The sequence below is a fragment of the Montipora capricornis genome, chromosome 13, assembly GCF_036669925.1.
Source record: "Montipora capricornis isolate CH-2021 chromosome 13, ASM3666992v2, whole genome shotgun sequence".
Classification (NCBI taxonomy): Eukaryota; Metazoa; Cnidaria; class Anthozoa; order Scleractinia; family Acroporidae; genus Montipora; species Montipora capricornis.
This window is the reverse complement of record NC_090895.1, coordinates 44,147,458-44,162,457: the sequence shown is the minus strand read 5'-3', so window position 1 is coordinate 44,162,457 and position 15,000 is coordinate 44,147,458. Positions and strand designations below refer to the sequence as shown.

At 37.0% G+C, this 15,000-nt stretch overlaps 1 protein-coding gene and 1 long non-coding RNA gene across 3 annotated transcripts in view; one reads left to right on the top strand and one right to left on the bottom strand.

The window, feature by feature from the left end:
- The window catches only part of LOC138029993 (uncharacterized), a 21,461-nt gene extending 10,588 nt beyond the window's left edge, over positions 1-10,873 (bottom strand). Inside the window, exon 1 of one of the 2 annotated variants that reach the window (XM_068877838.1) lies at positions 10,663-10,873. The gene's annotated coding sequence lies outside the window, so the exon portion shown is untranslated. Of the gene's footprint in view, positions 1-10,073; positions 10,089-10,662 lie in introns of those variants that run through there. The other variant, XM_068877839.1, reaches the window with a different exon arrangement.
- LOC138030000 (uncharacterized) overlaps positions 1-15,000 on the top strand; it is a 44,528-nt gene that overhangs the window by 26,998 nt on the left and 2,530 nt on the right. The window lies entirely within an intron of this gene.

Below are 15,000 nucleotides of genomic sequence, written 5' to 3'. Positions count from 1 at the left end.
TAACTTTCAGGCTACCGAGATGCAACTTGTTTTGCCTGGCATACATTTTTCTCAACAGCAACCGTGAATTGGTTCTTTTCTGATTTTAAAGCAAACCATTTTTAAGCTTTATACTTATGGAACGCGTAACTGAGGAATAAAACTCAACAGCTATTACACCTTCGAACATCTGCTTCCATAATTCTCCGGTTAAACACGAAACGTTAGTTATGTATTGGTGTATTTAAGGACGGTGCCTACTAATTTAATGGTATTTTTGCGTGGCCTACTATATATACGGGAAAAGTAGATCTTAACAAGTATTATTAAAATCCAAAAAGAAAAATGCGGGTAACCACGTATTTTTCGAAGATAATTAATCAACAATACTTGTAAAGAGCTTTAAAATGCAAAGCAATTTTCCAAATTGATTTTTAATTATCTCTGAAAAATGCGTGGTTACCCCCAATTTTCGTTTTGGATACAAAGAGCACTTGCTAAGTTCTGCTTTTTCCGCAAAATCTTGAACCGCGCAAAAATATCGCTGTATTAATAAGCACAACCCGTAGGGAATCCGAGTATCTTGAGATGCGCAGAACGTATGCGAAATAACAATAGTAGGCACCGTCCTTAAACACAGGCAAATTATTTCTTAACTTTCAGGCTACCGAGATGCAACTTGTTTTGCCTGGCATACATTTTTCTCAACAGCAACCGTGAATTGGTTCGTTTCTGATTATAAAGCAATCCATTCTTAAGTTATGGAACTCGATAACTGAGGAATAAAACTCAACAGATATTACACCTTCGAACATCTGCTTCCCTAGTTCTCCGGTTAAACATGAAACGTTAGTGATGTATTGGTGTATTTGTTAATTTAAACACAGGCAAATTATTTCTTAACTTTCAGGCTACCGAGATGCAACTTGTTTCGCCTGGCATACATTTTTCTCAACAGTAACCGTGAATTGGTTCTTTTCTGATTATAAAGCAATTCATTTTTAAGTTTTATAGTTATGGAACTCTATAACTGAGGAATAAAACTCAACAGCTATTACACCTTCCAAATTCTCCGGTTAAACATGAAACGTTAATGATGTATTGGTGTTTTTGTTAATTTAAACACAGGCAAATTATTTCTTAACTTTCAGGCTACCGAGATGCAACTTGTTTTGCCTGGCATACATTTTTCTCAACAGCAACCGTGAATTGGTTCTTTTCTGATTTTAAAGCAATTTATTTTTAAGTTTTATACTTATGGAACTCGATAAATGAGGAATAAAACTCAACAGATATTACACCTTCGAACATCTGCTTCCCTAGTTCTCCGGTTAAACATGAAACGTTAGTGATGTATTGGTGTTTTTGTTAATTTAAACACAGGCAAATTATTTCTTAACTTTCAGGCTACCGAGATGCAACTTGTTTTGCCTGGCATACATTTTTCTCAACAGCAACCGTGAATTGGTTCTTTTCTGATTTTAAAGCAATCGATTTTTAACTTATGGAAGTCGATAACTGAGGAATAAAACTCAACAGATATTAAACCTTCGAACATCTGCTTCCCTAATTCTCCGGTTAAACATGAAACGTTAGTGTTGTATTGGTGTATTTGTCAATTTAAACACAGGCAAATTATTTCTTAACTTTCAGGCTACCGAGATGCAACTTGTTTTGCCTGGCATACATTTTTCTTAACAGCAACCGTGAATTGGTTCTTTTCTGATTTTAAAGCAATCGATTTTTAAGTTTTATACTTATGGAACGCGTAACTAAGGAATTCAACAGCTATTACACCTTCGAACATCTGCTTCCATAATTCTCCGGTTAAACACGAAACGTTAGTTATGTATTGGTGTATTTAAGGACGGTGCCTACTAATTCAATGGTATTTTTGCGTGGCCTACTATATATACGGGAAAAGTAGATCTTAACAAGTATTATTAAAATCCAAAAAGAAAAATGCGGGTAACCACGTATTTTTCGAAGATAATTAATCAACAATACTTGTAAAGAGCTTTAAAATGCAAAGCAATTTTCCAAATTGATTTTTAATTATCTCTGAAAAATGCGTGGTTACCCCCAATTTTCGTTTTGGATACAAAGAGCACTTGCTAAGTTCTGCTTTTTCCGCAAAATCTTGAACCGCGCAAAAATATCGCTGTATTAATAAGCACAACCCGTAGGGAATCCGAGTATCTTGAGATGCGCAGAACGTATGCGAAATAACAATAGTAGGCACCGTCCTTAAACACAGGCAAATTATTTCTTAACTTTCAGGCTACCGAGATGCAACTTGTTTTGCCTGGCATACATTTTTCTCAACAGCAACCGTGAATTGGTTCTTTTCTGATTTTAAAGCAATCCATTCTTAAGTTATGGAACTCGATAACTGAGGAAAAAAACTCAACAGATATTACACCTTCGAACATCTGCTTCCCTAATTCTCCGGTTAAACATGAAACGTTAGTGATGTATTGGTGTATTTGTTAATTTAAACACAGGCAAATTATTTCTTAACTTTCAGGCTACCGAGATGCAACTTGTTTCGCCTGGCATACATTTTTCTCAACAGTAACCGTGAATTGGTTCTTTTCTGATTATAAAGCAATTCATTTTTAAGTTTTATAGTTATGGAACTCTATAACTGAGGAATAAAACTCAACAGCTATTACACCTTCCAAATTCTCCGGTTAAACATGAAACGTTAATGATGTATTGGTGTTTTTGTTAATTTAAACACAGGCAAATTATTTCTTAACTTTCAGGCTACCGAGATGCAACTTGTTTTGCCTGGCATACATTTTTCTCAACAGCAACCGTGAATTGGTTCTTTTCTGATTTTAAAGCAATCGATTTTTAACTTATGGAACTCGATAACTGAGGAATAAAACTCAGCAGATATTACACCTTGGAACATCTGCCTCCCTAATTCTCCGGTTAAACATGAAACGTTAGTGATGTATTTGTGTATTTGTTAATTTAAACACCGAGTCGACAAATTATTTGTTAACTTTCAGGCTACCGAGATGCAACTTGTTTTGCCTGGCATACACTTTTCTCAACAGCAACGGTGAATTGGTTCTTTTCTGATTTTAAAGCAATTGATTTTTAACTTATGGAACTCGATAACTGAGGAATAAAACTCAGCAGATATTACACCTTCCAACATCTGCTTCCCTAATTCTCCGGTTAAACATGAAACGTTAGTGATGTATTGGTGTATTTGTCAATTTAAACACAGGCAAATTATTTCTTAACTTTCAGGCTACCGAGATGCAACTTGTTTTGCCTGGCATACATTTTTCTCAACAGCAACCGTGAATTGGTTCTTTTCTGATTTTAAAGCAATCGATTTTTAAGTTTTATACTTATGGAACGCGTAACTGAGGAATAAAACTCAACAGCTATTACACCTTCGAACATCTGCTTCCATAATTCTCCGGTTAAACACGAAACGTTAGTAATGTATTGGTGTATTTAAGGACGGTGCCTACTAATTCAATGGTATTTTTGCGTGGCCTACTATATATACGGGAAAAGTAGATCTTAACAAGTATTATTAAAATCCAAAAAGAAAAATGCGGGTAACCACGTATTTTTCGAAGATAATTAATCAACAATACTTGTAAAGAGCTTTAAAATGCAAAGCAATTTTCCAAATTGATTTTTAATTATCTCTGAAAAATGCGTGGTTACCCCCAATTTTCGTTTTGGATACAAAGAGCACTTGCTAAGTTCTGCTTTTTCCGCAAAATCTTGAACCGCGCAAAAATATCGCTGTATTAATAAGCACAACCCGTAGGGAATCCGAGTATCTTGAGATGCGCAGAACGTATGCGCAATAACAATAGTAGGCACCGTCCTTAAACACAGGCAAATTATTTCTTAACTTTCAGGCTACCTAGATGCAACTTGTTTTGCCTGGCATACATTTTTCTCAACAGCAACCGTGAATTGGTTCTTTTCTGATTTTAAAGCAATCCATTTTTAAGTTATGGAACTTGATAACTGAGGAAAAAAACTCAACAGCTACTACACCTTCGAACATCTGCTTCCCTAATTTTCCAGTTAAACATGAAACGTTAGTGATGTATTGGTGTTTTTGTTAATTTAAACACAGGCAAATTATTTCTTAACTTTCAGGCTACCGAGATGCAACTTGTTTTGCCTGGCATACATTTTTCTCAACAGCAACCGTGAATTGGTTCTTTTCTGATTTTAAAGCAATCGATTTTTAAGTTTTAGACTGATGGAACTCGATAAATGAGGAATAAAACTCAGCAGATATTACACCTTCGAACATCTGCTTTCCTCCTTCTCCGGTTAAACATGAAACGTTAATGATGTATTGGTGTTTTTGTTAATTTAAACACAGGCAAATTATTTCTTAACTTTCAGGCTACCGAGATGCAACTTGTTTTGCCTGGCATACATTTTTCTCAACAGCAACCGTGAATTGGTTCTTTTCTGATTTTAAAGCAATTTATTTTTAAGTTTTATACTTATGGAACTCGATAACTGAGGAATAAAACTCAACAGATATTACACCTTCGAACATCTGCTTCCCTAATTCTCCGGTTAAACATGAAACGTTAGTGATGTATTGGTGTATTTGTCAATTTAAACACAGGCAAATTATTTCTTAACTTTCAGGCTACCGAGATGCAACTTGTTTTGCCTGGCATACATTTTTCTCAACAGCAACCGTGAATTGGTTCTTTTCTGATTTTAAAGCAATCCATTTTTAAGTTTTATACTTATGGAACGCGTAACTGAGGAATAAAACTCAACAGCTATTACACCTTCGAACATCTGCTTCCATAATTCTCCGGTTAAACACGAAACGTTAGTGATCGATGTATTGGTGTATTTAAGGACGGTGCCTACTAATTCAATGGTATTTTTGCGTGGCCTACTATATATACGGGAAAAGCAGATCTTAACAAGTGTTATTAAAATCCAAAAGAAAAATGCGGGTAACCACGTATTTTTCGAAGATAATTAATCAACAATACTTGTAAAGAGCTTTAAAATGCAAAGCAATTTTCCAAATTGATTTTTAATTATCTCTGAAAAATGCGTGGTTACCCCCAATTTTCGTTTTGGATACAAAGAGCACTTGCTAAGTTCTGCTTTTTCCGCAAAATATTGAACCGCGCAAAAATATCGCTGTATTAATAAGCACAACCCGTAGGGAATCCGAGTATCTTGAGATGCGCAGAACGTATGCGAAATAACAATAGTAGGCACCGTCCTTAAACACAGGCAAATTATTTCTTAACTTTCAGGCTACCGAGATGCAACTTGTTTTGCCTGGCATACATTGTTCTCAACAGCAACCGTGAATTGGTTCTTTTCTGATTGTAAAGCAATCCATTCTTAAGTTATGGAACTTGATAACTGAGGAAAAAAACTCAACAGATATTACACCTTCGAACATCTGCTTCCCTAATTTTCCGGTTAAACATGAAACGTTAGTGATGTATTGGTGTTTTTGTTAATTTAAACACAGGCAAATTATTTCTTAACTTTCAGGCTACCGAGATGCAACTTGTTTTGCCTGGCATACATTTTTCTCAACAGCAACCGTGAATTGGTTCTTTTCTGATTATAAAGCAATCGATTTTTAAGTCTTATGGAACTCGATAACTGAGGAATAAAACTCAACAGATATTACACCTTCGAACATCTGCTTCCCTAGGTCTCCGGTTAAACATGAAACGTTAATGATGTATTGGTGTTTTTGTTAATTTAAACACAGGCAAATTATTTCTTAACTTTCAGGCTACCGAGATGCAACTTGTTTTGCCTGGCATACATTTTTCTCAACAGCAACCGTGAATTGGTTCTTTTCTGATTTTAAAGCAATCCATTTTTATACTTATGGAACTCGATAACTGAGGAATAAAACTCAACAGATATTACACCTTCGAACATCTGCTTCCCTAATTCTCCGGTTAAACATGAAACGTTAGTGATGTATTGGTGTATTTGTCAATTTAAACACAGGCAAATTATTTCTCAACTTTCAGGCTACCGAGATGCAACTTGTTTTGCCTGGCATACATTTTTCTCAACAGCAACCGTGAATTGGTTCTTTTCTGATTTTAAAGCAATCGATTTTTAAGTTTTATACTTATGGAACGCGTAACTGAGGAATAAAACTCAACAGCTATTACACCTTCGAACATCTGCTTCCATAATTCTCCGGTTAAACACGAAACGTTAGTTATGTATTGGTGTATTTAAGGACGGTGCCTACTAATTCAATGGTATTTTTGCGTGGCCTACTATATATACGGGAAAAGTAGATCTTAACAAGTATTATTAAAATCCAAAAAGAAAAATGCGGGTAACCACGTATTTTTCGAAGATAATTAATCAACAATACTTGTAAAGAGCTTTAAAATGCAAAGCAATTTTCCAAATTGATTTTTAATTATCTCTGAAAAATGCGTGGTTACCCCCAATTTTCGTTTTGGATACAAAGAGCACTTGCTAAGTTCTGCTTTTTCCGCAAAATCTTGAACCGCGCAAAAATATCGCTGTATTAATAAGCACAACCCGTAGGGAATCCGAGTATCTTGAGATGCGCAGAACGTATGCGAAATAACAATAGTAGGCACCGTCCTTAAACACAGGCAAATTATTTCTTAACTTTCAGGCTACCGAGATGCAACTTGTTTTGCCTGGCATACATTTTTCTCAACAGCAACCGTGAAGTGGTGATTTGCTGATTTTAAAGAAATCCATTTTTAAGGTTTATTATTATGAAATTCGCTAACTGTGGAAAAAAAATCAACAGATATTACACCTTCGAACATCTGCTTCCCTAATTTTCCGGTTAAACATGAAACGTTAGTGATGCATTGGTGTTTTTGTTAATTTAAACACAGGCAAATTATTTCTTAACTTTCAGGCTACCGAGATGCAACTTGTTTCGCCTGGCATACATTTTTCTCAACAGTAACCGTGAATTGGTTCTTTTCTGATTATAAAGCAATTCATTTTTAAGTTTTATAGTTATGGAACTCTATAACTGAGGAATAAAACTCAACAGCTATTACACCTTCCAAATTCTCCGGTTAAACATGAAACGTTAATGATGTATTGGTGTTTTTGTTAATTTAAACACAGGCAAATTATTTCTTAACTTTCAGGCTACCGAGATGCAACTTGTTTTGCCTGGCATACATTTTTCTCAACAGCAACCGTGAATTGGTTCTTTTCTGATTATAAAGCAATTCATTTTTAAGTCTTATGGAACTCGATAACTGAGGAATAACACTCACCAGATATTACTCCTCCCAACATCTGCTTCCCTAATTCTCCGGTTAAACATGAAACGTTAGTGTTGTATTGGTGTATTTGTCAATTTAAACACAGGCAAATTATTTCTTAACTTTCAGGCTACCGAGATGCAACTTGTTTTGCCTGGCATACATTTTTCTTAACAGCAACCGTGAATTGGTTCTTTTCTGATTTTAAAGCAATCCATTTTTAAGTTATGGAACTCGATAACTGAGGAATAAAACTCAACAGATATTACACCTTCGAACATCTGCTTCCCTAATTCTCCGGTTAAACATGAAACGTTAGTGATGTATTGGTGTATTTGTTAATTTAAACACAGGCAAATTATTTCTTAACTTTCAGGCTACCGAGATGCAACTTGTTTCGCCTGGCATACATTTTTCTCAACAGTAACCGTGAATTGGTTCTTTTCTGATTATAAAGCAATTCATTTTTAAGTTTTATAGTTATGGAACTCTATAACTGAGGAATAAAACTCAACAGCTATTACACCTTCCAAATTCTCCGGTTAAACATGAAACGTTAATGATGTATTGGTGTTTTTGTTAATTTAAACACAGGCAAATTATTTCTTAACTTTCAGGCTACCGAGATGCAACTTGTTTTGCCTGGCATACATTTTTCTCAACAGCAACCGTGAATTGGTTCTTTTCTGATTTTAAAGCAAAAGAAAATAACTTTTATACTTATGGAACTCGATAACTGAGGAATAAAACTCAACAGATATTACACCTTCGAACATCTGCTTCCCTAATTCTCCGGTTAAACATGAAACGTTAGTGATGTATTGGTGTATTTGTCAATTTAAACACAGGCAAATTATTTCTTAACTTTCAGGCTACCGAGATGCAACTTGTTTTGCCTGGCATACATTTTTCTCAACAGCAACCGTGAATTGGTTCTTTTCTGATTTTAAAGCAATCGATTTTTAAGTTTTATACTTATGGAACTCGATAACTGAGGAATAAAACTCAACAGATATTACACCTTCGAACATCTGCTTCCCTAGTTCTCCGGTTAAACATGAAACGTTAGTGATGTATTGGTGTATTTGTTAATTTAAACACAGGCAAATTATTTCTTAACTTTCAGGCTACCGAGATGCAACTTGTTTCGCCTGGCATACATTTTTCTCAACAGTAACCGTGAATTGGTTCTTTTGTGATTAAAAAGCAATTCATTTTTAAGTTTTATAGTTATGAAACTCTAAAACTGAGGAATAAAACTCAACAGCTATTACACCTTCCAAATTCTCCGGTTAAACATGAAACGTTAGTGATGTATTGGTGTTTTGTTAATTTAAACACAGGAAAATTATTTCTGAACTTTCAGGCTACCGAGATGCGACTTGTTTTGCCTGGCATACACATTTTTCAACAGCAACGGTGAATGCGTTCTTTTCTGATTTTAGGGACGGTGCCTACTAATTAAAGATATTTTTGCCCCGGTTTTCTGGAAATGTAGATCTTAACAAGTGTTATTGAAATCCAAAAAGAAAACTGGTGGTAACCACGCATTTTTCAAAGATAGTTCATGAATAATATTTGTAAAAAGCTTTAAAATACAAAGCAATGTATGGCGTTCTTTTTCAAATTGAAGCTTAATTATCTCTCAAAAATGCATGGTTACCCCTAATTTTCTTTTTGGATATCAAGAGTACTTACTAAGATCTACTTTCTCCGGATAGTTTTAAACCGCGCAAAAATATCCCTTTACCAATTGCGTTGGTATAGCGAGTGAAACAGGTTTCCCAAAAGTTTGGAACACGAAATGTTGAAATATGGCCATACGTTATTCTTGATTTTTCAGTTTGCTTCATTTGCTGAAACCCTTAAGGGGGAAGATGAGGAGACATTTTTTGGACTTGTGAGTACTTTGCGTATTGCAAATGTGCTCCCATATCCTCTTCTTCTTGATGTCGAATAAGTTGGATAAAAGGTACGTGGTTTTTGCACAAACCAATTAATGCCAACGTCTTTTTCTTGACCAGGCGAGGACACTTTTTTTTATTAACACAAACTTACAGCTCTTCTTGCTAGCAGCGGTAAAGAAACAGAAGAGCACACCCGCATCTACGGTAGACATTTTGCATCGCTATTCCATTCAAATTTTTACAATTTTCAAGCTGCCGGCGGGCGACCAGCCGGATGCGTATCATTTCCCGCCAAAACTTTTCCAAAAGAACTCATATTCTGCATATTTCGAGTGAACCATATTCCGGTCATTCCGTTCATTCTGCTATCGGAAGCAGAATGAACAGAATAGTATTCCGTTCATTCCAAAAACGGAATAGGTCCCAAAAAAGAACAAGAATACCGTCTATTTCGTGTGTTCCTATTGCAGAATAGTACCAAAAGAATTCGCCCTAACACAAAAAAACAACAGAATAATTTGCTGGCGGCCATTTTTGCATTCGGTCAATTCTTCGCGATTTTGGCGTTTGAGCGTGAGCCTGTACACCGGGAAGGCTTCCAGCACCGAATTCCCCGACGTCAATATTGTTTACTGCCTCCGTAACTCGCTTGAAAACATCTGAATACAGAAATCCATGACATTCAGACGACGACTGCTCAATTAATCCCCCCACAGAGGCCAAATCAAGTTATTTCGTAAGCTTCGTCCACGTTTTTACCAGAATTTCGGAAGGTGATCACCATTTTCCCGCAAAAAAATTACCGACTTGAAGGCGACAAATCTCGCTTCGAAAGAGCTAAAAGAACTATCCTTCTAAAAATTGGCTAACATTTCGACCAACCAGTTGATTTGAAAGGCTGTACCATTTTTCCCCGGGTGAGAGAGTTAATCCATAAATCCTATAGAGCGAAAAATGGTTCCGTGTCCCAGCACTAACCGCCACTGTCGATGCGCGCAAACGAACTGAAATAGATTTGTGTTCCCCACAAAATTCATCTCGCCCCTAAATATGGTCATTCAATAAAAAATTAACTACTTTTTTCTGCTTAACGTAAGTTCACAGTACAATCTGATCGATCCTGGATGCTTCAACACTTTTCTGAATACGAAACACTTTTTGAGTTATGTTTTTAGCCTTTGTTGACGGATATCTACACCGTCAGGAGACGTCCAGCCGAAAATTCCTGATTCGGCTTAAGCTCCTCATGTAAGACGTTGACGAGCCGAATTTCGCGAGGTCCACGGTGAAATCGTAGTTTTGCAAGTCCTGCTGTTTGCATCGAATGCAATTGTAAACCACTTTAACCGAGTAAACCCGAGTAAAATCACATGCATCTGAACTAACGGACAAACGCTGACAGAACTAGCTCATGGAACTTCGTTTTTGTTTCATGCAAATTTGGAGGCCAAAAAATGAATTGTGATTTACGTTTAGGAATCTTTGTGAATTACCTTGAGAGCTCTATATATCGATGCCCGGCGGAATAAAATGCCAGTCAGCTCGTTGAAAACTTGCTGTAGCGTTGAAAGACTCTTCGCAACGGTAATAGGGAAAGATCCTTTTGTGACTGAACTTCCACACTGTCCCTCAAAATTTGTTCAAAATGAATTACTGATTGCTTACGAAAGTGAGGGCATCTGTGAAAATCGTCATTAATGTACTGTCCAGGAGGACTTTTTCTGTCCCTTAAATTATGACTTCTATGACAAATTGATGACTGACTCGTTGACGTAACCGTCAGTATCTTACAATATCACTCGGATAACCTGTCTATAAGAAAGTTTAACCTGCTTTGTTGTTTAATCGATGGCAAAGCCCCGCCTAACCCTTGACTAAACAGCGGAAGCTATCTGCAAGATTGTGGTTTAGACCAGGGTTATTATAATCAGGATCTAAACCTCGTTTAAGGACGGTGCCTACTAATTCAAAGGTATTTTTGCCCCGATCTATAATTATGCGGGAAAGGTAAATCTTAACAAGTGTTATTGAAATCCAAAAAGAGAATTGGGGGTAACAACGCATTTTTCAAAAATAATTCATAAACGATATTTGTAAAAAGCTCTAACATGCAATGAAACGTACGGCGTTATTTCTCAAATTGAAACTTAATTATCTATAAAGAATGCATGGTTAACCCCAATTTTCTTTTGGATACCAAGAGAACGTACTAAGATCTACTTTTTCTGCATAGTTTTAAACTGCGCAAAAATATCCCTGTATTGGTAAGCATCACCAATAGGAAACCCGAGTAACTCGAGATGCGCAGAACGCATGCGCAATAACAATAGTAGGCACCGCCCTTAAATAATCGGCCCTAAGGGTCTCCAAATCACTGAAGAGAAAGTTCTCCTTTTGTCCAAACGATTAAAATTCATGTATTCGTGTATTCGTGTGTAAGTGTTAATAATTGTGGCGTAACTATGGCAATTTTGGAAACTTGGGAAAAACATCGTCAGGAACCCATGAATAGGAGCTTACAACTTTTTTTTTTTACTTTTTTTTTTATTAATATATTTTATTTATTTATTTAAATACAAAATGAAGTTACAAAGGACATACAGGTACAAGAAAAAAAACAACCTAGATAAAAATAAAAAGCACAAATAAGCAAAAATAATAATAAAGCGGAGCAATACAAAGCTGGTACTCGTACAGGCCAAGCTACAATATTTGCCATCTATCGGCGCTGATTTAAGCCTTAAGAGGGACTTATTTCAGGTTAGAGAAGAAAGCGTCAATCACGTCCTGCGGGAAAAGGGTCATACAGATAGCCGGTTGAATTACAGAAGTTTTTTAAATCTCAATATACACTGCAAGAGGTTCCCATTTTTTCCTATCACCACCTTTTGTCTCCAGCTCGTATCTTGATTTCAGAAGAAAGCTTACAACTTCATTGCATCTATGAAATGGCGTTTTCACAGACCAAGTTATTTATAGTTTGATTTTTCCGCGAAACCGGACCTTTCCAGCCAATCACAGGTCTTGCATGAGAAATGGGAATGAGGATTGGCACCCGTGCAAACCAAATCGTATTTGAGAACTCGTCTAAAAGTGAAAATGCCGTTACATGGACCTAGTATTGGAGCTGTAGGCTCCTAGTCATGGGCTCATCGTTGATTATGAATCCTGGTTCCATTTTACAAGGAAACATTCGATCATTACTCAATGGCGAAGTCAATTACAGAGAAACAACATTTTTCCCTATGCGTTAGTCGGCCGGCCGGCTGCCTCAAAAAAGAAAACATATTCACCAAAACTTGACTGAGAGTAGAAAATATCCATGGTGATATTAGGCATAACACTGAGTATGGTTATTGTTATATACTGGAAGTGCAAATTTCCGAAATACATAGTACGCGTCAGGGGCTTGTCGGGAGCAACACCATGTGAATCTTCAACCTTGTTGTATGTTCAGTAAATGCTGCGTTTTCCCCTGGGTGGTGGGGGAGGGGGGGGGGGGGAGGGATGCACTTCCTATTAATGAGCTAATGAGGATATGCCGCTGGATGGAGTCGCATTTTCACGACTGCATCGACTTTTGTGGGGTTACATTTTCAACAGATTTCCCGACAGAGTTACTGGAACAGGGTTGCAAATTGTCGGGAGTTTGGGGGTTTGGAAATACTGGCTAGTGGGATTTAGAAATGGAAAGATTCGCGGTAAAAAAGAAAGTTGTTGCACAAAGAATGTAGCGCTGTTGATTTGATATTTACTAGTCCCATTACATTCCGTTTTAATATTACAGTTAAATGGCTTTATGTAAGGTTTATGCATAAACAGAACAGTGACTAAGATGGGCTCTATAATTGGCCATAAAATAGACCATAAAGGGGTAGGGGTTCTTAGCGGCCAGCGGCAGATACCCAGCAAAAATTGACACAAGTATCTCCCCCCCCCCCTCCCGGGAGTTTTCCACATCTTTTGCCTCTTGATGTTTTTCCCCTCAATACATGACAGTTATATTTGTAAATCGTGTGTTATTATTATTGCTTATTGCAAAACAACATTTATATTTATGATGCAAAAATTCCTCAATCTATTTTGTTAAAAAATGCGAGGGTAAAAACGGTCTTAAATCACAATTCTCGATTAAGCTAAGATGCCAGCTCATCGACAACTTATACATCAAGATCTGGCAAATCATTAGGTGGCAACTTAGGGATTAGTGGACCCCTTATGTTCTCAGTTACTAAATTTTAAATTTTAGATTCTTAAACCAACATTGAACGAAGATTATCTGGTTTATCGCTGGCTGAAATTTTCACATTTTGTCGACTATGCAATGGTCTGTCAGTGTTCAGGGCTGATTTTTAGGAGGATCGAAGAGAATACGATGAGTTTATGGCAATGGTCCAAAATGTGCGTGTATACAAACATTCCTCTTCCCCGGACAGTTGTACTCGCAACGGCTTTACTGACTCAAAATCAAAACGATAGTTATCACAGGTCTTAATCACTCCCATTAATATAGGCTTCATATCAGAAGCAAGACACGCAGAAAACTTCTTTAAAAAGGTCTCAGAATTGAATAATTGTTTGCCTTTTGATCAGCTAAAATTTGATAGAGGGTCTTGTTTTTGCCCTGAGAAAATGGGATTGAATCACTGGGATTGGGGTTTGCTCGCTGGGAATTGGGAAAAAAGAACTGAAATGGGAATGGGATAATTGTATTTAAGCGTCTTCAGTCTCGATTTCCAGCGGTGTTGGGAGTGTGGTTAACATCCTCCTCCCAAGGAACGGTTGGATCACTGGTCCGCTTCGTTTGTCTCTGACGTAGCACCCGTCGCAAGTGTACTTTGTACTTGGCAGGCAGGCGACTTTCTGATTGGTGGAAAATATAATTGTCTGGACCAGTGATCCAGCCGTGGTGTGCGCTGAGGAACGCGGGCGCACAAAACGGCTGGTCAATCGAGCCTAGTTCAGTCTTTGATTAACTAATTCCCTTAGTTTGGAAAACATCACAAAACGTTATTTAATATTTAAGTGCCCATATCTTGCACTCCTCTTGCGGTCAACAATGTTTGAGTAATGTCGTAGATCCTCGTAGTCATATCTTCCCACTTTTCGTAAAGGAAGACAAACAGCAGACTGTGCACAGCGGTGCAACCAAGCCAAAGTCTCTGAGCATGCGTATTCGCTTGTCTATAAGCAACATGGGAGCAGATGGCTCGTTGTGTAAAGCTCGCACCGTTGTTGTGGAAAATCAAGTATATTTCGGCTCAAAATGTTGTTATTTCACACCGAGAACTGTAAACTAGAATTACTTTTGGATTGTTTAGTAACCCAGGTGGAAAAAATATTCGTAGATGAATCGAGTAGACGCAGAGGAGTTGCAGATTATTCCCTGGAAGTGTTTTACATTGATTTCATTGAAGGATCGAGGAACCTCACGAAAAGCCCACTTTGTGCTTAAAACTAAAGAACAATAGGAAATGTTCCAGAAGGCATCGTGCACTTCATCATTGTCTGTCAAGGTGATTCAACACCAAGTCATGTTTCAGAAAGGCTCCGTAAGACCTGTAAATATCGTGTTTAAACAGAAATCGCTAAGGGTGCCATAAACGGAAGCCACACTGTCATGTACATTATCAGGAAAGCAACTGCCACAGGAAAATATCGCAAATAAATAAACTGACTCCTAGAATGACAAACAAGAAAATTTGCCAAAAACGCGTCAAAGGTTGAGAGAATTGCTGTCAGAGACAAAGGACACAAGGCTGTCGGAAGATGAAAAAATAATTGAATGCCTACGCTGTGGGAAATCTCCGAAATTGGACAAATGTAAAAGA